The 21,442-nt window shown below is 41.0% G+C and overlaps 1 long non-coding RNA gene across 2 annotated transcripts in view; it reads left to right on the top strand.

Annotated features, from left to right (window-relative positions):
- Positions 1-2,201: 2,201 nt before the first annotated feature.
- Positions 2,202-21,442, top strand: part of LOC133245302 (uncharacterized) — a 35,030-nt gene continuing 15,789 nt past the window's right edge. The window contains exons 1-3 of one of the 2 annotated variants that reach the window (XR_009735629.1): positions 2,202-2,548; positions 11,584-11,672; positions 12,210-12,300. This is a non-coding gene — a long non-coding RNA (uncharacterized LOC133245302). Of the gene's footprint in view, positions 2,549-11,583; positions 11,673-12,206; positions 12,301-21,442 lie in introns of both variants that reach the window. The other variant, XR_009735628.1, reaches the window with a different exon arrangement.

Below are 21,442 nucleotides of genomic sequence, written 5' to 3'. Positions count from 1 at the left end.
TAGCAGCTAACAGGGGCAAAAACTGGCACTGAAAGGAACTACTTCCAGGGAGGAGATCCTATTTCCACCATTACCACTTTCCTAGGACTTATTCAGCACCCAGGCTCTGGGAAGATTTATGAGCTGCTTAAGACATTCATGTTTACTTACTGCTGATCATTGGAAATTCAAGGGTGAGAACCGGATTGTTAGTAGTCAGGGAGCCCTCTGTTCCAGGCCCATGGGCTCTGTACACCCCCTTAGGTTTATCTCTCTATGCTTTGCTTCACAGCTCCCCCTGAGGCACATGCCACAGATTTCCTCCTGGGCTTTACTTGAATTGGCCAAAATTTCGTAAATGTGCAACAGATTGGGAGAGCTAGAAAATAATCAAATAACCTGGACAAGAACTCATATTTGTGAAGTAGTTTACGGTTTACAAGGTACATTCACATACATTATCACCTAGTTCATTTGTTCATTCATCCATTCATGCATTCCTACCTCATATATTTACCAGACACCAAATGTGTGCCAAGAGTTGAATCTTGCCCCTATATTTTACCAAATAGAAAATACTGCTTAATTTCTGCAGGCCTGTATTTAATTCTGTAAAATCTATTTATTTAACACTTTTGAAACAACTACACTGTGCAAAGCATTACATCTGGTATAAAGAGTAGTTAATACATGTGAAAAATATAAAAATCAATAAATTGGGGTAAAGACAATAAAGACATGATCTAGTGAAGGAAGTGGATGTTATACAAACAAAACAAAGAAATGCAATGGGGTGGGGAGAAGGAAGGGAATTAAATAAGGAATCCAAGCTCCTAGGTGTCAAACTGAAACAAAGCTTGAAGTTGAGGTGCAGTGGTACCAATTTTCAATTCTGACTAGGAAACACAAGCAGCATTGTGCTATGCTTAGTTGCACAGTCGTGTTCAACTCTTTGCGAACCCATGGACTCTCTGTCTATGGGGATTCTCCAGGCAAGAATACTGGAGTGGGTTGCCATGCCCTCCTCCAGGGGATCTTCCCGACCCAGGAATCGAGCCCTGGCCTCCCGAATTGCAAGCAGATTTTTAAAGTCTGAGCCACCAGGGAAGCCTAAGAATACTGAGGTGGGTAGCCTATCCCTTCAGAGAGGGCGGTGGCACCCTACTCCAGTACTCTTGCCTGGAGAACCCCATGGTCGGGGGAGCTTGGTGGGCTGCAGTCCATGGGGTCGCGAGGAGTCAGGCACGACTGATTGACTTCGCTTTCATTTTTCACTTTCATGCATTGGAGAAGGAGATGGCAACCCACTCCAGTGTTCTTGCCTGGAGAGTCCCAGGGATGGGGGAGCCTGGTGGGCTTCCATCTCTGGGGTCTCACAGAGTTGGACACGACTGGAGCAGCTTAGCAGCAGCAGCAGCAGCCTATCCCTTCTCCAGGGGATCTTCCCCACCCAGGAATGGAACCAGGGTCTCCTGCATTGCAGGTGGATTCTTTACCAGCAGAGCCACCAGGGAAGCCCCACAAGCAGCATTAATACCATCCAAGTCTAGAGTAAAGAGAGTTATACAAAAGAGCTTCTTTAAATATGAAGTGTTGGAGTAGAATAATGGTTATTAAAAATGGACTCCAAGTAAACCAGTGGTATTTTGTTTTGCTTTTGCTACATACTAGAACAGCTTTGCTGTTTTCCTTTATTCACTTTGAACTTCAGGAGTAAGCTATAATTTGAACAAGGATTCCAAAGTTAAAAGAGGAAAGAAAAAAAAAAAAAATCACACAAATTAAAATCTAATTATGAATCTGAAAAAAAAAAAAAAAAAACTATTGGAATAGCTGGCCTCTAACATCTTCTGGCTCTGTTTGTTACCACTACGTTAGCACATCCTTGGGATATTCAGATTTTAATAAGAAAAAAAATACATGAACAAAAAATTTGTAATGAGATTTCAGACATCATGCCAGAAAAGATACGGGGGAGGGGAGGGGGTGCTGAAAACGTCAAATCCCTTCCTCCAAACAACCAGCCTTGTGGTCCAGGTGTATTCAATCCTGACCTCAATTTTACGCACTTAACAGTTTTTAATGTTATAAAGATACATTGAGATATGCCTTACCTTAGATAGATCTTTAACTCCTCTTAAGTTTCAAAATTCCTTGCATCACCTGCTCTGGATAAGGCACTGAGAAATTTTGGAAACACAAACGTGTGCATTTAGGAACCTCCAGGTTCAGCCTTTCTGCATCCGGGAACTTAGAATACTATGACTCATGGGAAGTCAGGTATTTCCGGTAGGGCTGCGGCCTTCAATACTTTGGCCCGCGGATGCTCCAAGCAAGGTGCCTGAGGGCAGTCTCCCATCAGAAGCTGTGTCTGCTACAGCCCCGGTGTGTGCACTCCAGCGTTTTAAAGGTTTGGGGAGGTATGAATTGGAACTTTATCAGACGTAGCATATGAATAATTCATTTATGGAGCCATCAGAACCTCATGGAGTTTAAGCGTGGACCTCTAACTCTCAGAGCAGGGAGCCTCCCGAGCCACAACTGCAGGCTGCATGCTGAATACCAGCTGGTAAGTTTGTTTCCAAATTAGACACTAGACTTCAGGGTCTTCTTCTTGGGGTCCATACTGAATTGATGTGCCCCAGGAAGGGTTTCCAAGGGACTTAGGGCCCAGGTTTGTGATGCCAGTAAGGAAAATTGAGTTTGGTGTCAGTGGGACAGGCTTTTATTCAATGGTCAGAGAATGGAGAAGGGGAGTTTATACTCTAAAGGCACCTTCTGGAAGGGAGAAAAGTGTGCGTCACCAGAAAGTGGGAAAGAGGGCCGAGAGGGCCAGGAGCAGCTGGCCAAGAGCGGTGCCTCAGGCTCCTTTGCACCAGGCACAGATTATGCCTAGCAGAGTACAAGTCCCCCCTTTTTGGCAGAGGTCTTAGCATGGTGGGAATTAGAGGTACCTTTAGATGCCAACAGGTTTCATATGTGGTTCCTGTGGTCAAATCATAGCATGTTTAGTCTGGATTTTTGGTTCTGCCTTTTGTGGTATCCTGTTAATTGAACACAATTAGCCTGCGTGTTTAAAAACATTGCTGCACCTGGGGCCTAGCAAGGGTTAACAGTTCAGTCCTGAACCTTCTAAAGGAAATGTTTACTCTCTGGATTCAAGTTTGGCCTCATTTTCTTGTTCTACATGGTTTTTCTGGGAGAACATATGTACATTTTGACTGTTACCAAGTTCTGAACCTTTGACAACCAATAGAAATCTTCATCTGGATGTCCCACAAGTATGCAAATTCAAATGCACAGAAATTTAATATCCGCTTTTTCCCAATGCAGACCGTGTCTCACTCTCCTTTAGAGATCAAACATTAGTCTTTAGAGGTAGAAATATCTTCCTCCTCCGCCCACTCCAGCCCATCTGTTTAGGCAATAAGACCTATGAAGTGTACCTCATAAATGTCTCTGAAATCTTCCTCTTTACTTTATTCATTACTTAAATTTTTTGAGCACCAAGGTGTTCAGTTATATATCCTTATCATGCTTTATAGAAGGTACTTCATAAAGTTTTTTGTAGTTAATTTAAGAGTTGTACCCTCAGAATTTTCTTTTCTGTGGTTACCCACTATCACCACTAAAAAAAGAGGGAGAAGAGAAGCAGCAGAAAAGCAGGATTTCCCTTTGGCTAAACATCACATTGGAGAACAGGTAGGAGGCTCAAAAACTGGGTAAAGATTTTTTTAAGGTCTAGATTGAACAACGTTTCCTTATGAAAGCCTGAATATTACAAATGGGGACCACTGTAGCATGTCTGGAGTGATTAGAGAGTTGGTTTGTATCAGATGAGATCAGATCAGTCGCTCAGTCGTGTCGACTCTTTACGACCCCATGAACTGCAGCAGGCCAGGCCTCCCTGTCCATCACCAACTCCCGGAGTTCACTCAGACTCACGTCCATCGAGTCAGTGATGCCATCCAGCCATCTCATCCTGTCGTCCCCTTCTCCACCTGCCCCCAATCCCTCCCAGCATCAGGGTCTTTTCCAATTAATCAACTCTTCGAATGAGGTGGCCAAAGTATTGGAGTTTCAGTTTTAGCATCATTCCTTCCAAAGAAATCCCAGGGCTGATTTTCAGAATGGACTGGTTGGATCTCCTTGCAGTCCAAGGGACTCTCAAGAGTCCTCTCCAACACCACAGTTCAAAAGCATCAATTCTTCGGCACTCAGCCTTCTTCACAGTCCAACTCTCACATCCATACATGACCACCGGAAAAACCATAGCCTTGACTAGAACCTTTGTTGGCAAAGTAATGTCTCTGCTTTTGAATATGATATCTAGGTTGGTCATAACTTTCCTTCCAAGGAGTAAGCGTCTTTTAATTTCATGGCTGCAGTCACCGTCTGTAGTGATTTTGGAGCCCAGAAAAATAAAGTCTGACACTGCTTCCACTGTTTCCCCATCTATTTGCCATGAAGTGGTGGGACCGGATGCCATGATCTTCATTTTCTGAATGTTGAGCTTTAAGCCAACTTTTTCACTCTCCACTTTCACTTTCATCAAGAGGCTTTTGAGTTCCTCTTCACTTTCTGCCATAAGGGTGGTGTCATCTGCATATCTGAGGTTATTGATATTTCTCCTGGCAATCTTGACTCCAGCTTGTGTTTCTTCCAGTCCAGCGTTTCTCATGATGTACTCTGCATATAAGTTAAATAAACAGGGTGACAATATACAGCCTTGATGAACTCGTTTTCCTATTTGGAACCAGTCTGTTGTTCCATGTCCAGTTCTAACTGTTGCTTCCTGACCTGCATACAAATTTCTCAAGAGGCAGGTCAGGTGGTCTGGTATTCCCATCTCTCTCAGAATTTTCCACAGTTTATTGTGATCCACACAGTCAAAGGTTTTGGCATAGTCAATAAAGCAGAAATAGATGTTTTTTTCTGGAACTCTCTTGCTTTTTCCATGATCCAGCAGATGTTGGCAATTTGATCTCTGGTTCCTCTGCCTTTTCTAAAACCAGCTTGAAAATGAGGAAGTTCATGGTTCACGTATTGCTAAAGCCTGGCTTGGAGAATTTTGAGCATTACTTTACTAGCGTGTGAGATGAGTGCAATTGTGCGGTAGTTTGAGCATTCTTTGGCATTGCCTTTCTTTGAGATTGGAATGAAAACTGACCTTTTCCAGTCCTGTGGCCACTGCTGAGTTTTCCAAATTTTCTGGCATATTGAGTGCAGCACTTTCACAGCATCATCTTTCAGGATTTGGAATAGCTCAACTAGAATTCCATCACCTCCACTAGCTTTGTTCGTAGTAAGGCCCACTTGACTTCACATTCCAAGATGTCTGGCTCTAGGTCAGTGATCACACCATCGTGATTATCTGGGTCGTGAAGATCTTTTTTGTACAGTTCTTCTGTGTATTCTTGCCATCTCTTCTTAATATCTTCTGCTTCTGTTAGGTCCATACCATTTCTGTCCTTTATTGAGCTCATCTTTGCATGAAATGTTCCTTTGGTATCTCTGATTTTCTTGAAGAGATCCCTAGTCTTTCCCATTCTGTTGTTTTCTTCTATTTCTTTGCATTGATCGCTGAAGAAGGCTTTCTTATCTCTTCTTGCTATTCTTTGGAACTCTGCATTCAGATGTTTATATCTGTCCTTTTCTCCTTTGCTTTTCGCTTCTCTTCTTTTCACAGCTATTTGTAAGGCCTCCCCAGACAGCCATTTTGCTTTTTTGCATTTCTTTTCTATGGGAATGGTCTTGATCCCTGTCTCCTGTACAATGTCACGAACCTCATTCCATAGTTCATCAGGCACTCTATCTATCAGGTCTAGGCCCTTAAATCTACTTCTCACTTCCACTGTATAATCATAAGGGATTTGATTTAGGTCATACCTGAATGGTCTAGTGGTTTTCCCTACTCTTCAATTTAAGTCTGAATTTGGCAATAAGGAGTTCATGGTCTGAGCCACAGTCAGCTCCTGGTCTTGTTTTTACTGACTGTATAGAGCTTCTCCATCTTTGGCTGCAAAGAATATAATCAATGTGATTTCGGTGTTGACCATCTGGTGATGTCCATGTATAGAGTCTTCTCTTGTGTTGTTGGAAGAGGGTGTTTGTTATGACCAGTGCATTGTCTTGGCAAAAGTCTATTAGTCTTTGCCCTGCTTCATTCCGTATTCCAAGGCCAAATTTGCCTGTTACTCCAGGTGTTTCTTGACTTCCTACTTTTGCATTCTAGTCCCCTATAATGAAAAGGGCATCTTTTTTGGGTGTTAGTTCTAAAAGGTCTTGTAGGTCTTCATAGAACCATTCAACTTCAGCTTCTTCAGCATTACTGGTTGGGGCATGCTGCTGCTGCTAAGTCGCTTCAGACGTGTCCGACTCTGTGGGACCCCATAGATGGCAGCCCACCAGGCTCCCCTGTCCTTGGGATTCTCCAGGCAAGAACACTGGAGTGGGTTGCCATTTCCTTCTCCAATGAATGAAAGTGAAAAGTGAAAGTGAAGTCGCTCAGTAGTGTCCAACTCCTAGCAACCCCATGGACTGCACCTTACCAGGCTCCTCCATCCACGGGATTTTCCAGGCAAGAGTACTGGAGTGGGGTACCATCGCCTTGACTTGGATTACTGTGATATTGAATGGTTTGCCTTGGAAACGAACAGAGATCATTTTGTCGTTTTTGAGATTGCATCCAAGTACTGCATTTCGGACTCTTTTGTTGACCATGATGGCCACTCCATTTCTTCTGAGGGATTCCTGCCCGCAGTAGTAGATATAATGGTCATCTGTGTTAAATTCACCCATTCCAGTCCATTTCAGTTCACTGAGTCCTAGAATATCGGTGTTCACTCTTGCCATGTCTTGTTTGACCGCTTCCAATTTACCTTTTTTCATCGACCTGACATTCCAGGTTCCTATGCAATATTGCTGTTTACAGCATCGGACCTTGCTTCTATCACCAGTCACATCCACAGCTGGGTATTGTTTTTGCTTTGGCTCCATCCCTTCATTCTTTCTGGAGTTATTTCTCCACTGATCTTCAGTAGCATATTGGGCACCTACTGACCTGGGGAGTTCCTCTTTCAGTATCCTATCATTTTGCCTTTTCATACTGTTTATGGGGTTCTCAAGCCAAGAATACTGAAGTGGTTTGCCATTCCCTTCTCCAGTGGACCACATTCTGTCAAATCTCTCCACCATGACCCGCCCGTCTTGGGTTGCCCCACGGGCATGGCTTAGTTTCACTGAGTTAGACAAGGCTGTGGTCCTAGTGTGATTAGATTGACTAGTTTTCTGTGAGTATGGTTTCAGTGTGTTTGCCCTCTGATGCCCTCTTGCAATACCTACCGTCTTACTTGGGTTTCTCTTACCTTGGGCCTGGGGTATCTCTTCACGGCTGCTCCAGCAAAGCGCAGCCATTGCTCCTTACCTTGGACGAGGGGTATCTCCTCACCGCCGCCCTTCCTGACCTTCAATGTGGGATAGCTCCTCTAGGCCTTCCTGCGCCCGCACAGCCACGGTTCCGGGTAACTCCTCTCGTCGCTGCCCCTGGCCTCGGGCATGGGTTGCTCCTCCCGGCCGCCCCCCGCCGGCCTCGAACGCTGGGTAGCTCCTCTCGGCTGTTCCTGTGCCGTCGCAGTCTAGTACTCTCGGCCGCTGCCTCTGACCTTGGACGTGGGGTAACTCCTCTTGGCCATCGCCCTTCGGGCATGGGGTCCTTCCGGCTTCTGCCCCTGATCTCGGACGTGGGGTGGCTCCTCGTGGCCGCACTATGGCGTGCCTGTTGGTTTGTATAGAGACTTCTTATTTCTCAGAACTGTAAGAGGAGGTATTTTCAGTCAAAAGAGTTTCCCCTGCTCAGTATTTCAATTTGAAAAAGTTATTTGTTTGAAGATTTTGATGTGCATGTGTGTTTTTCAGAGACAGTGGGGAGGGGAGGGAAAGAGAGAGGGAGAAAGTAAAGTATGAATGAGCATGTGATTTTTCCACTTTTAACAGATTTGTGAGTATATTTGCAAATCTCTTCTGTATTATGATTTTGCATATTGTTTCCTTGTGTTTATGTGGGTGCGTTTATTTTATGTGGGAGTGAACTATATAAAAATGTTTGGTTTTCCTGTGAGAAATAATTCAATAGAGTAATGTGTATATGTGCATGTAGGTAGTAGACCAATTAGACTCTAAAATCACTGCAGATAGTAACTGCAGCCTTGAAATTAAAAGACATTTGCTACTTGGAAGAAAAGCTATGACCAACCTAGACAGCATATTAAAAAGCAGAGACATTACTTTACCAACAAAGGTCTGTCTAATCAAAGCTGGTCATCATGTATGGATGTGAGAGTTGGACTGTGAAGAAGGCTGAGCACCGAAGAATTGATGCTTTTGAACTGTGGTGTTGGAGAAGACTCTTGAGAGTCCCATGGACTGCAAGGAGATACAACCAGTCCATTCTGAGGGAGATCAGCCCTGTGTGTTCTTTGGAAGGAATGATGCTAAAGCTGAAACTCCAGTACTTTGGCCACCTCATGCGAAGAGTTGACTCATTCGAAAAGACTCTGATGCTGGGAGGGATTGGGGGCAGGAGGAAAGGGGGATGATAGAGGATGAGATGGCTGGATGGCATCACCAACCTGATGGATGTGAGTTTGAGTGAACGCCGGGAGTTGGTGATAGACAGGGAGGCCTGGTATTGCTGCAGTTCATGGGGTTGCAAGGAGTCAGACACGACTGAGCGACTGAACTGAACTGAGTCAAAGCTATGGTTTTTCCAGTAGTCATGTATGGATGTGAGAGTTGAACTATAAAGAAAGCTGAGCACCAAAGAATTGCTGCTTTTGAACTGTGGTGCTGGAGAAGATTCTTGAGAGTCCCTTGGACTGCAAAGAGATCCAACCAGTCAATACTAAAAGAAATCAGTCCTGAATATTCATTGGAAGGACTGATGTTGAAGCTGAAACTCCAATACTTTGGCTACGTGATGCGAAGAACTGACTCCTTGAAAAGACCCTGATGCTGGGAAAGATTGAAGGCAGGAGGAGAAAGGGATGACAGAGGATGAGATGATTGGATGGCATCACCGATTTGATAGACATGAGTTTGAGCAAGCTTCAGGAGTTGATGATGGACAGGGAGTCCTGACATGCTGCAGTCCATGGAGTCCCAAAGAGTTGAACATGACTGAGTGACTGAACTGTGAGATATTGTAAATTTTGAAAGCATATTTATAAACAGATCAGTCTATAATTATATTAAATTTCAACATGTATTAATTATCTCAAGGATTTATGAATGAACAACTTTTAGAAGTAATAGATATTATACCTATACAATAATGTATGCATAAATCTTTGCTTTCTTTTCTTTCAAAATTGTGAATTTTGCAGAAAGTATCATACACAGAAATTATAGAAGCTAGAGAAGGTGCCAAAAGAATGACTTCCATAGCATCTTGATTCTTTGGGTAGAATTTGGGCAGGGTGTTCTGTAAGAATTGATAACTCTTGTCCTACATGTGCGACAGTGACCGAGCCCATCTCTTTGTTCCTCCTTGTACTTCTAAAATGAGTTAATGACAGTGAGAAAGCACTTCAACTAGTGACCGTTAGGACTGAAGGCTGAGGTGAGTCTTTAACAATGCCTAAAAGAGAGGGAAGCAGGCTTTCAAGTCGTTTTGAATCTGGGTCTAAATCACAGCTCTGCTGCTTCTCAGCTGTGTGGCTATGAGTACCTGACTCCACTTCTTCAAGTCTTAGTTTCCTCATCTATTCAATGAGGTTAATAACACCTACTTCACCTTTCAGGGTGGTTGTTAGTAAAATGCTCTGTATGGTGTCTGGCAAAGAGGTCAGAGTTCAGGAAATAGTGTTGCCCTTATCAAAAGAAGTGATCAAAATATCAAGTAATGGCCCTGAAAGAGAAGTGCTCACTTTTCATTCCTCTGAGATCAGCTAGGTATGAAGCCAGGTGTGAAGATTCTGAGCTGGGTTGGCTGGGAGGTGATTAAAAAATACATTAAGCCAGGTTGGCTGAGAATATTATTTTCCAGGGACCATAGCCCTGTGCATGGTAGAGAGTGGAGAGGTACTTTAGTTATACTGTGCCCACCTCCCTGAAGCTTCCCAGGATCCAGCCTTCTGCCTTTATTGCCAGAACTCAACCCAGTCAGGAGTTGGAGCGGAAAGTCTGTGCTTCCTCCCCCACTTTTAGGGCACACCTAAAAGAAAAGGGATTTGAGCAGAAGCTTTGCATTGTAATGGAAAAGGAAATGGCAGCCCACTCCAGGGCTTTTTTCTTGTTTTCTCTCCTGGAAAACCCCATGGACAGAGGAGCCTGGCAAGCTACAGTCCATGGGGTCGCAAAAGAGTCTGACATGACTTAGCAACTAAACAACAGTTGCATTGTGAATAAGCTGCCCATGCTTCTTAGTAAAGAGTAGGTTTTATTTAGAGCAAACAAAAGAAAACTTGCATGAGACAAAATAGGAATGTGTGTGAGCTGAGTCTGGGATTCAGCAAGTATCTTGATTCCTGCAAAATGGAGCCAGTGTGAGCTCAGCATGGTACTTAAGGCCAGTATCATATTTAATCAATTGAATCATTAATTACTTTGAGAAGCATGAACACTTAATTTCTAGTTCATGTGTAGTTTAAAAGGGGGAATGCAGTCCATATGGTTCTGATTCAATTAGACTTATATCATCAAAATAGATTCTTTTTTTTTTTTTTAAGTGGTATCTTGGCCAAGAAATTCAATGAGTCTTTTAAACAAGCGGTTTAAGCCTTATTTCTTTAAAACAGGAAGTCATATTTGACTTTGGCTAAGCCATTTCCTCTGGACAAGTTTTAGGAATGGCTAAGTTTTGGACACTTGCAAATCCTAAGTTGGTTTCAGTCATGCAGAAACCGGGTTTTGAACTTCAGAGCAAACTCTCAGACCCTCGGAGTGGTGACCATGTTGCTCAACAGTTAAGCTCTTTGCAAATAACCTCCTGCTGTGCATAATGATATATTCTAGAAAAGCTCTGATTCTTTCTTGCTTGCTTTCTTTTCTGCCTGCCTACTGCTCAGTCTCAGTCACATCCCTACCAGTTGGTCATTTTAATTCCACTAGTCACTTGAACTGTAGAAGCCTCGTATTTTTAATGCTCTGCTCTAAGGTTCTTTTCAGTTTGAAAATGCAGGGTTTCTGTAGCTCTATAATCAGTACACATTTAGAACCATGCTGTCAAGGTACGATTTCAAATTTAGGTTAAAATACTAGAACTCAGTAGCTATTCTCTACTAGGACACATTAGCTGTTTGACCTTGGGAAAATAATTAAAACTCTAGGTCTCAATTGTATCATCTGTAGTTATCTGAGATGTAATGAAGGGCCCACCACAGTATCTGGCTCAAAGTAATCACATGTATCTTTATTCCTTTGTTTTCTCCTTCCTTCCTCTTCCTATCTTTCTCTCTCTTTTTTTTTCTCTTCACTTCTTTCCCTTTTTTCCCTACTTCTGGTCTTCCCATCATACTTTTATCTTTTTATAATGTGGTGAAGATTTTTACTGTCTTATACCATTTTTTTCCAAAAGATTCATATGTGTGATTTCATCTCCTGTAGTTGGTGAGCTGTTAGAGGATTGAACAATTACTTCTGTTTGATCATCTCTGCATTGCCTCATCAAGGGTCCCGAGGATGGTCATTCCTAGGTTAGTGCTATGACTGGGCTGGCCTTAATGATTTTGACAGCTGTTCATACTTATAGACAGGTAGATTCTGTGAAAGAGCTCATCTTTTTTACTGCCTTGTTCAACTTATAGTTATCGCATCACTTTACTTAATCCATACAACATGGATTCTTGGTGTTTTGAAGCTATCACATCACTTTAATCCATAAAACATGATTTCTTAGTGCTGGTTAGATTCTGTACTTCTTAGGGTAAATTTATATTCTTTGAGAAAAGGTCATGCAAAGACCTGAATATATTTTTAACTGTAACACTGATAATGAAATTTAAATCCCAAGAAAATCAGAAAACTGAGGGTCAGACATGAGACCAATGAAGCAAGACTTATTGCCCTTCCATGAATACTCTACAAATCATTTTGAGACTATATTTAGGCTGTAAAATTTAGACCTTCTAATGCCTGGATTATTTAAAGATGTTTTGATCCTTACAAAATGTGAATCAGGACACTCTTTAGGGATTAAATTTAATAAAAATGTCTTTTTTCCCTTTTAGCAGTTCCTGTACCTATATGATAAAAAACATTTCAACTGCACTTTCCTGCCAGATAAACTGTCTAGTTCAGAATTCAGCATTTTAGACTCTTCATGTAAGTAGTGCCTCTAAGAGTAATGCTTCTCAAACTTTAATGTACCTGTAAATAAACTGAAGATCTTTTTAAAATATAGGTTCTGATTCAGTGGGTCCAGGATAGGCCTTAAGATTTCTGCATTTCTAGTAAGTTCTTAGGTGATGCTGAGGCTGCTGGTCTACTGACCATACTTTAAGTGTAATAGCTAAGTCTTAGATAACTAAGCATTTGGATCAACTTGAATCTCAAATCACACACTTTATGATAAGTGTTCCTGTGAGCTTTCATGACAATATGGACCTTAATATCTCTTTATAGATTGGAGAGGTAGTAGCCTATGGTCTTCCTTGCTTTGGGAGAATTTTTTAAGGAATCTGTAAGATCATCAGAGCCTATAAAACCATAATCTTAGAACTTAAGTATATTTCTCTTTGGACTTTGCTTTAAATATGTTTAGTGCTTTAGAAAAGGTCTCAGCTGCCAAAGTTTTGCCACCTCCTTATCTATATTTCTGCTGAGCCATAATGGTGTAGCTGATGGATCCTCAACTTATCCAAGGGTGATGAAGTCAGAGCTTATGCTGTATATTAGATCACCAGCTCTACCTAATGGTGCGTGTACACAAATCCTGTTTAGGTTTTGATTTTAATCAGGACATTTTAGTAGGAGATGATGAGAGTAATATAGAAAGTTTACAAGCTTTGGTCAAGGAGCCCCACATGTCTGTGTTTCAGTACCCTTCTCTGTAAAATGGGTACTAGAAATTTGCAGGGTTGTTATAAGAATTAGAGATAACTTTAGAGTGCCTGCTAGAATGAATGGTAGGTATTACTATTGACATTAGTTATATTTGTCATTCAGCATACCTGATACAATTGTCCAAGATAACTGGGGACAGTAGTGAACCTGTTTGTTATTCAGATCTAATTCACTGTATAGATCTGGCTAGAATAAAGATAGTGAATTCTGGTATTGAAACTTAAATAGTTTATTGTGTCAGTGCTCTCATTATAATTGCATTTAAGATCATTCAGTATAATATATCGATATTGACCAGGGCTTTAAAAAGCCACATTAAAGTTGAATGATAACCAATAAAAGTAGTTCATATAATTGTGTTTTGTAATTGGTGAATGTGTTTCTAAAATATGCTTCTAACACTCTTACCAGATGAAAGTAGGTAAAGGTTATTTGATGGGCGTTTTAGCCCCTTCTCAAAACACATTTTAAAGTTGTTGTTCAGTTGCTAAGTCATGTCTGACTCTTTAGAACCCCATGGTTATGCAGCACACCAGCCTCCTCTGTCCTCCAGTATCTCTCAGAGTTTCTCAAATTCTGTCTATTGAATCAGTGATGCTATCTAACAATCTCATCCCCTGTAACCCCCTTCTCCTTTTGCCTTCAATCTTTCCCAGCATCAGGGTCTTTTCCAGTGAGGTAGCTCCTTGTATCAGGTGGCCGAAGTATTGGAGCTTCAGCAACAGTTCTGATGAACATTCAGGGTTGATTTCCTATAGAATTTACTGGTTTGATCTCCTTGCTTTCCAAGCATAGGAAATAAACAGAACTCATGGCAGCTGGCATGCTGCTGCTGCTGCTGCTGCTGCTAAGTTGCTTCAGTCATGTCCAACTCTGTGCGACCCCATAGATGGCAGCCCACCAGGCTCCCCCGTCCCTGGGATTCTCCAGGCAAGAACACTGGAGTGGGTTGCCATTTCCTTCTCCAATGAATGAAAGTGAAAAGTGAAAGTGAAGTCGCTCAGTCGTGTCCAACTCTTTGCAACCCGTGGGCTACAGCCTACCAGGCTCCTCCGTCCATAACGCTTCCTAATCAGATTTGGAGGCATAGCATAGTCCACAAGGGTGTCTGCCCCATTAGTTCTGCCTTATTTAATTTCCCCCAAAGTTTTCAAAGGTAAGAAGGACATCCTGGTGCTTTCCTTAGCTCTCTCAACAAGGTCATACTGGGAAAACTGAAGCTTTGTTCACTGTGTTATCTCTTTGTTTTGTTTTTTACTTTCCCATAACTTTCTTCTCCATCTGATGCAGGAGAGGAGTGAATGCTCCTTCATTGATCCATGCTTGTGCAAAAGCCCTGAGGTCCACTTAAAGAGATTAAGAGGCAGTAAATAAAATGAGTGGACTGGACATTAAATCACTTGGTGCCTAGCAGAAGCAGATGTACTGGAAGACTGGATAAGCTTGTATGCTTGTATCCATAAGGCTACTCAACACCTTTACCTTGTGTAAAAGACAGTTGCAATTGGAGAAGGGCTTTCCTCCAAGCAAGCTCCAGGAGATGGGGAAGGACAGGGAAGCCTGGAATGCTGCAGTCCATGGGGTCGCAAAGAGTCAGCCATGACTGAGCGACTGAACACAATTTCCTGCTCTTGCCCCCTTCTCTGCCTCCTGCTGTGTTTTCACAAATACAGTGATGTTTCTGAGAAGTGAAGCATGCTCTTCCATGCTCTGTACTTACCCAACCTTTCATAGTCTTCATCTACATTTTTTCTCATTTTTTCCCAAGGGTTTTATTTGGGAGATGTTCTTCATTTTAGTTCAACATTGACAAAATGAAGAAGGAAAAGAGCTGTAAACTTAATTTTTTGTATTTTAGTTTTAGGAGTTATCAGATCAAGCTGTTACATTGTCTCTACAGCCTCGTTTGTCATCCTAGCCTGTCTATGCGCACACCTTTGTACACAAGCAAGTTCGCTTATGTAAAAGTGTATAAATGACTCTGAGGCTTGTTTATATTGCAGATTGCCCCATTTATATTTAGGCAAGCAGACAGCATATGTGTGGTATATATTTGTAAATGGTTTGATGTACACATTTGCAGGTAGCGTATGTCGCTTGGTATGTCCTGTTAATTGGAGAATTTGTAGACTGTGGAATCTGAGTTGGAAGGGTCCACAAAGACAATCTTTTTAAAAAATGACTCATTTGATGCTTGAACCCTCTGTATGACTTTCTTATCCTAGTGTTTACCAGCCTTGACTTGAATACCTCAGTTGTCAGGAAGCTTCCCAACTTTCCAAATTGCCTATCTCATCTTCAGTTGTATTTCTTCTCTTGATCTGTGTGTTACACATGTGGATATATTTCATAGCTGCCTATATCAGAGGTGGGGTCCTGTCTATGGCATGTGTAAATGATAGCAGTCAGTGTTCTTTCTATGAGAATCTGGGCATCACAAGCAAGTTGTACCCAGACCAATCCTCTCTCCCTATGCAAAGAGCCCTCTTGGGGTCTGTATACCTAGTGTGTGAGTCTCTGATGCTGAAGACTGCTAGTCCTTATGGGTTTCTCTCAGCTTCCTGGGAGACTTTCTTAACTGCACACTCAGAGTAGCTTCCTGCTCACCTGCAGTACTCTTTCAGCAAACAGAGAGAAGTTAAGTTCTTCAAATCCCTTGGGCCTTGGGGTGAACCCACACCCACAGTTGGGATGGCTTCCATTAACTAAAATACTCACACTTGTTTTTGACAACAGTTCTCAGGTTAAATTTCACCAATTGCTATTTTGGGTAGGGAACTATGGCAGAAATGTCTCCAGATTCCAGGTGGCTGTAATGCCTCCTTAAAGCCACCTTTCAGCATGCTCCATTTGCTGTGCTTTCAAGGACTCAGCTGTGATGGTGTCTTCATAAGATTCAACCCCAAAAGGCAAGTGGGGGACCTGAGAAAGGCTTTTGAGAAGAAGCCCCTGGGGCAGGCCACTCTAGGAATCTCCCTTGCCTGAGATGACTCATTCTTTGATATTTTGAAGCAACAGCAAGGGGTGGCTTCCAAGTGTCTGTCTGTGATGATGGATGAGTTTGGCCCTGCAGTCTGGGGAACAGATAGGCGTCAGCAGAACACAGACGTTGCAAGGCAGCCAAATTAATCTTTAATGGGAATGTACAAGTTGGGCACTCATTAGAATATCTAATGGCCTAACCTCACTGCAAAGCAAGAGCCAGTCTTACAGAATGGACTCTAACCTACAACCTTCCAGGTCTTGCTAAGGTTGAGGCGTCAACTGATTTATGTGTGTAAGGATTTCTTAAAAAACCTTTCTAATATGTGTGGGGAAGATTTCACAGCCGGGAAGAGCATGGTTTAAAGTGTATGTGTTTTACAGCCTTTCTAGGGGAGTTGGAACTCTGGGTAGTGGGCCCTTGAGCTTTATCTAGTCAGACTGAATCAGGTACACGTGTGTGTAAGACAGTTTAAGAACTGAATCCCATGGGAGGTCTTGGGTGAGAAGGACCCTTTTCTGAAGAAATACTTCCAGAGAAACATGTATTTCATGGCCTGGGAAACTGGACTTATTTTCTTTCTCCATTAAGAAAGACTATATGATAACTGACCTACATTAAAGTTGCTACATGGCTGTATAGAAATGTGTAGAAAGAATTGTTGACATCAGAGACCAAATGCATTTTGGGTAGCTTTTATTCTTCTAAATTAGAGGTGGATCTCTGCATTTATATCTGCATAAATTATGCCTAGAATTATAAAACCTTCAGGGAGTTTTTCTTCTTCTTGATTGTAAGGGTGCCATGTAGAAGTAGAGAGCCTTGTGAGTCCAGGCCTTCTTTCAGTATACTTTCTGAATAAATAAGAAAGAGTAATTGAGGGGAGAGATGATTATCATAAATAGAATCAGAATATATGTAACAATTAAGTGGCTTATACAAGATGCCTGATGAGTCCAACAGAAATCAGTGTTACTCATCTGATCCAGGGATACCTAAGTTTATAAAAGACATTGATCATGCATTACATCAGGACCACATAGTGGGTCTTGGAGAAGGAAATGGCAACCTACTCCCGTATTCTTGCCTGAAGAATTCCATGGACAGAGAAGCCTGGTGAGCTATATATAGCCCATGGGGTTGCAAAGAGTCAGATATGACTGAGAGACTTTCACTCATGTTACATAGTGGGTCTTTTATTTCCTTTAAAAAATTTATTTATTTTAATTGGAGGCTAATTAGTTTACAATATTGTAGTGGTTTTTGCTATACATTGATATGAATCAGCCACGGGTGTACCTGTGTTCCCCGTCCTGAACTTCCCTCCCACCTCCCTCCCCATCCCGTCCCTCAGGGTCATCCCAGTGCACCAGCCCTGAGCACCCTGTCTCATGCATCGAACCTGGACTAGCCATCTATTTCACATATGATAATATACATGTTTCAGTGCATATAGTGGGTCTTAGGTGAACATTCATAGACACACCACCCAGAGACAAGATGCAGTTTACTTAATGCCAAATGCATAATATTTACAGACAAATATGCATGTTTGGAACTTCTGTGAACCTGAGATAGGAGATAGTTTTTTAAGAAGTAAGGGTAATGATACCCTTCTTTCCAGGCCATTGGGAGGATTTCAGATCTAATTAAGTGCTTTACAAGAAAAAGCTTATTCCTATTTATGTCAAGTATAATGATGGAAAATAATACTAATGATTGTTCTGTAGCTCATTATAATGGAGCAAAGTTTAGGTCTAAGGAGGTTTCTGAGGGAGCATCAGGGCCTGTGTGGTAATCTCAGCTTTCATTCCTTTCTGCAGAAAAATAGGAGACATAAGTGCCATCTGCCCCAAGACGGTTGGTAGGGAATTTGTTTATGGACATTAGCTATCCCTTTCTGATGTAGTCATTCCTTAGACATCCACAAATAGAGTTGAAACTAGCATTCTCTAGAAAGTGAAAGTGAAAGTTGCTCAGTTGTATCTGACTCTTTGTGACCCCATGGACTATACAGTCCATGGAATTCTCCAGACCAGAATACGGGAGTGGGTAGCCTTTCCCTTCCCCAGGGGATCTTCCTGACCCAGGGATCAAACCCAGGTCTCCTGCATTGCAGGCAGATTCTTTACCAGCTGAGCCACAAGGGAAGTACTCTGTATAAGAAAAGAGAAAAGAATTGATGGAATTAATATACAAAGACTAAATATCTATTATAAATAAATACAGGGATTTAAAAGAAAATTTTGGTCATAAATAGGAATGAAATAAAAATCTCAATAGAGAAATGACAATTAACCAAAGGAACCAAATGGAAATTTTAGAACTGTAGAAGCAATATCTACAGTGAAAATTTGCTTAATGGGCTTGTTATCACATTAGACACTATAGAAGAACATATTAGTGGATTTGAAGCAGAAACAGAGAACAGAGCCATTAGTGACTTGTGGGAAATATTAAAGTATCTTAAACATACCTGTAATTAGAGAGCTAGAAGGAAAAGAGACTGACATGGAAAAGAATATTAAAAAAGTTAATAGTAGAATTTTTTCCACATTTGTCAAAAATATAAGCTGACAGATCAAAGATGCTCTGTGGACCCCAAGCACTGTAAACAGACATACAGATAGACATGCACAACAAAATTGCTGAAAACCAACGATAAAGGGAAGATCTTAAGAGCAGAGAAAAAGACAAATATAGCAGAAGAACCAAAAGGCTTACTAATAACTTCTCATCAGAAATTATGGAAGCCAGAAGATAATGGAATGAGATCTTTAAATTGCTAGGAAAAGAGCCAACCTAGAATTTCAGTTCCAATGAAAATATTTCTCAAAATTAGAGTGAAATAAAAACAGTTTTGGTTAAACAGTGGAGGGATTTACTTTTCAGGAGACCTGCAGTATTCAAATCATTAATGGAAGCTCCTCAGAGTGAAGAAAAATGATACAACATGGAAATTCACATCTACAGAGAGTACTGAGAATGACAAGTATGTGGGTAAATAGAGAAGATATATTTTTTTCATTTCCTAATTTCTCAAGAGTGTTGTCTAATGAAAGCAAAAATAATAACAATGTATTGTGGGATATACAACATGTTTAGAAGTAAAATATATAAGAATAGCAAAAGTAATGAGAGAAGGATAATTATTGCATACTGTTGTTAAGGACCTTACATTGTACCCGAAGTGATTTGATATTAACTACTAGGAGATTATGAAAGATTGAAAACCCTGAGAAATCACTTAAAAAAACACACAAAGCTATAGTTAACAGGACTGTAGAGAAGGTAATAAATACCAAAAAATATACAATCCATAGAATATTGAAAAGGAGAGAAAAGATTAAAAAGGAATGACTGTAATAACTAATAAATGTCATAAATAGAAAATAAAACTAAAACTAACCATATTGGTAACTGTATTTGAAAGTAAACCAAATACGTACTTTTTATAAGTGAGACACTTAAGGATGACAATTAAAAGTAATGCAGTTGAAGAAGATGTAGCATGCAATCATTACACATAAGAAATATGGTGTGGCATGGCTGTGTTTGTGTTACACAAAATGGACTTAGATAGTATTATTAGAGGAATATTTCAGGAATATTTCATAATGGTAAAAGGGTCAGTTCCATCAGGAAAAAAACAGTCCAACAAAATTAGGTATAATTCTTGGTTGATTTCAGTCTATTGCTTTGGTTTAGTATAAAGAACTATTAGGCCACAAGAAAATAGCAAATATATGATGTACAGGGAGTGCTGGATAGCACCCTAAGAGCTAAGGAAAACTTTCTAATTAAAGATAAACTTTGAGGGGGGAATCACTCCTCAAGCCTGGAGTTCAGATCTCATTGGAGAAGGTATTGTTCCAGCTCAGGGAATGGCAGAGAAATTACCTATGCTGCCCAGATTATTGTTGGAATATTTGGATAGCCAGACGTATAAACATAAACCTAGACCATCACTTTGTACCATATATGAAATAATTAGCCCAAAAGTGAACCAATTATCTAAATGTAATAGCTAAAACTGTAACACTAGTAGAAGAGAACATAAGAGGAAAACCTATGTGACCTTTGGTAAGGGAAAGATTTCTTAAATAGGATATAAAAGCACTAATCAAAAAGAAAAAAAAATGGGTGAATTTGATTTCTTCAAAATTCAAAAGCTTTGCTCTCCAAAGATACTATGAAAAAATCAAAAGGTAAGCCACAGAGAGGAAGAAAATATTTGCAAAACAAAAAACTATAGCTTGTATCTGGAATATATAAAGAACTCTTACACTTAATGAGACAAACCAATTAAAAAACAGGCAAGAGAGATTTGACTAGACACTTGCAGAGAAGATATATAAATGACATATAAGCACATGTAAAGGTATTTATTTCATTAACCTTAAAAGCTTCTGCACATCAAAGGAAACTATTAGCAAGGTGAAAAGACAGCCTTCAGAATGGGAGAAAATAATAGCAAATGAAGCAACCGACAAACAACTAATCTCAAAAATATACAAGCAACTCCTGCAGCTCAATTCCAGAAAAATAAATGACCCAATCAAAAAATGGGCCAAAGAACTAAATAGACATTTCTCCAAAGAAGACATACAGATGGCTAACAAACACATGAAAAGATGCTCAACATCACTCATTATCAGAGAAATGCAAATCAAAACCACTATGAGGTACCATTTCACACCAGTCAGAATGGCTGCGATCCAAAAGTCTACAAATAATAAATGCTGGAGAGGGTGTGGAGAAAAGGGAACCCTCTTACACTGTTGGTGGGAATGCAAACTAGTACAGCCACTATGGAGAACAGTGTGGAGATTCCTTAAAAAACTGGAAATAGAACTGCCTTATGATCCAGCAACCCCACTGCTGGGCATACACACTGAGGAAACCAGAAGGGAAAGAGACACGTGTACCCCAATGTTCATCGCAGCACTGTTTATAATAGCCAGGACATGGAAGCAACCTAGATGTCCATCAGCAGATGAATGGATAAGAAAGCGGTGGTACATATCACAATGGAGTATTACTCAGCCATTAAAAAGAATACATTTGAATCAGTTCTAATGAGGTGGATGAAACTGGAGCCTATTATACAGAGTGAAGTAAGCCAGAAGGAAAAACATAAATACAGTATACTAACGCATATATATGGAATTTAGAAAAGGGTAACAATAACCCGGTGTACGAGACAGCAAAAGAGACACTGATGTATAGAACAGTCTTATGGACTCTGTGGGAGAGGGAGAGGGTGGGAAGATTTGGGAGAATGGCAATGAAACATGTAAAATATCATGTAGGAAACGAGTTGCCAGTCCAGGTTCGATGCACGATGCTGGATGCTTGGGGCTGGTGCACTAGGACCGCCCAGAGGGATGGTATGGGGAGGGAGGAGGGAGGAGGGTT

This window comes from Bos javanicus, chromosome 3, assembly GCF_032452875.1.
Source record: "Bos javanicus breed banteng chromosome 3, ARS-OSU_banteng_1.0, whole genome shotgun sequence".
In the NCBI taxonomy this organism is placed as follows: Eukaryota; Metazoa; Chordata; class Mammalia; order Artiodactyla; family Bovidae; genus Bos; species Bos javanicus.
Note: the sequence above shows the minus strand (reverse complement) of the source record. Positions and strands in the feature narration are given on the sequence as shown.